Source organism: Chrysochloris asiatica, unplaced genomic scaffold, assembly GCF_000296735.1.
Source record: "Chrysochloris asiatica unplaced genomic scaffold, ChrAsi1.0 scaffold00230, whole genome shotgun sequence".
Taxonomy (NCBI): Eukaryota; Metazoa; Chordata; class Mammalia; order Afrosoricida; family Chrysochloridae; genus Chrysochloris; species Chrysochloris asiatica.
Genome location: NW_006408748.1, coordinates 3,723,018 through 3,725,161, shown reverse-complemented (window position 1 = coordinate 3,725,161; position 2,144 = coordinate 3,723,018).

Below are 2,144 nucleotides of genomic sequence, written 5' to 3'. Positions count from 1 at the left end.
TGGTGTGCGTTGAAGCCAACTCAACAGTGTATATGCAGTGTGATTAACTAATACAATGACAATGGTAATAAGAATATGAAAGAAGACAGATCTAAGAGGTAAAAGAAAGATACTTTGACTTTGACCCAATGGCTCTGCAAGCAAAAGGCCTGGCTCTCTGCTCTCATCAAGAATACAGCCTAGAAAACATTCAGGGCAGGTCTCTGTTACCTGAAGTTGCTGTTACTTGAAAATCAACTTGATGACCCCTAGTAACAACAAGCAAATCGACACACTTAATGTTATGAGTTTAAAGGCTGTAGGTTGTAGAAATGGAGAGGATTTTGGCGTTCATATACAATATAGTTAGCAGTAAAGTTAAGGAATAAGGATATTGGCTGAAACCTTGATTTTAAGAAGTATAACATTCCAGAACGTAATCAGTACCACTGAACTATGCACTTAGAGGAGTCCGGGTGTGGCGCTGTGAGCTAATGTATCAGGCTGCAAAGTCATTTAAATTGCAAAGTCAGTGGTTCAAGCTCACCAGCTGCTCCTTGGAAACACTATACAGGTTTGCTATGGGTCGGAATTGACTTGACGACACTAACAACAAACAACATACACCTAGAAGTTGTTGAGTTGGTGTTCTTTGTGTATATTCTCAACAACGAAAATAAAATTTTGAATTGCATATATAACATCCCAATAATGCTGCCAATGGTTCACACTATATGTGTTGTTGCTCCTTATGACTCAATGCCTGCCATATAAGTAAGTTTTGTTCCAAATTGCTGTCATGGTATTATGGCAACACCATCTTCCCTGTTGCCCAGACTGAAAACTGGACAGTTTGATCCTATAAGCTGTCTATTGTCAGTCTACTCTTCTTTCAAAATGTAACTCTTAGCCAGCTTCTCTACTGAAACCTTCCTGCCGTACCACACACTGTAAGTCACCATCACCCCACTTCTAAGTGACTTCAACAGCCTTCTAACAAGGTCCCTTCCTTCTCCACACCAACCATCCTACCCACACATGTACACACAAAACCCACAGAAAACCATGCAAAATTATTGTGGTTGATTTCAACTTTCAACTCATGGTGACACCCCACGCTACACTAAAACTGCTCCAGGGGGTTTCTTGGCTGTAATTTTTATGACAGTACATCTCCAGGTCTTTCTTCCATGGTACCGTTGGGTGGGTTTGAACCACCAGTTTTTACGCAAGGAGTCAAGTGCAAACTGTGTCACCTAGAGACCTTCATAAGAAGACAACCAGACCATATCACGCCTCTGCTCAGAATCCTATAATAAACCTCTTTGCCTGGGCTGATCAATCACTCTCTCTGTTTTCTTTTAAACTTTTTATGTGTATTGAGTGAAAATTTATAGACAAGATCATCAATCTGCTTTACATTCAACAAATTGTGTGCTTTGTTTCAGCTCAATGATTTCATTCCCCTCCCTGCAACAACAGCTATCCCTATTTGCATTCCACCCACCTTCCTATCCCTTCTCAGCTGTATGCTCAGGCATATGGTGCCCCTTTGATTTTAAGTGATTGATCATTCCATGGTGAGCATACCTTGCTAGTGTTGTTACTCCCCTCCCACACACCCAGAAATCTATCGACTCCTTGGTTGAAAATCAGGTCGTGACGGTGAGTTTCTTTCCAGACCTGAAGTGTGGTCGAGGGCCATAGTCTCACATTCCTCCTGTCTCTTTCTGACCAGTAAACCTGGTCATTTTTTTTAAAAGATAATTTTGAGATTTGTTGTACATTTTCTCCTGCTCTATCTGGGATCCTCGAATGTGAACCTTTTCAGGGCAGTTGGTTGTGGTATCCGGGCACCATCTAGATCGGGTCTCAGCGTTGTGGAAACTGATGTTCACATGTTCTATTAGCCCATTGGACTAATTGATTCCAAGCAGCTTCAATTCTCATTACTCTTCTTCCACACAGGGAGAGACCAATAGCTGGCTCTTAGACAGCCTTTCATGAGCTTTCAAGATACCACACACTACTCACCCAAGCACAATGTAGCACATTGTCTCTGTGGATTGTGTTATGTCGGTTGACCACAATGTCCCTGAGACTATGGTTCTGAGCTTCCAAGCCCATCAACTCATTGCCTTGAGATGTTTGATAATGTCTAGGAC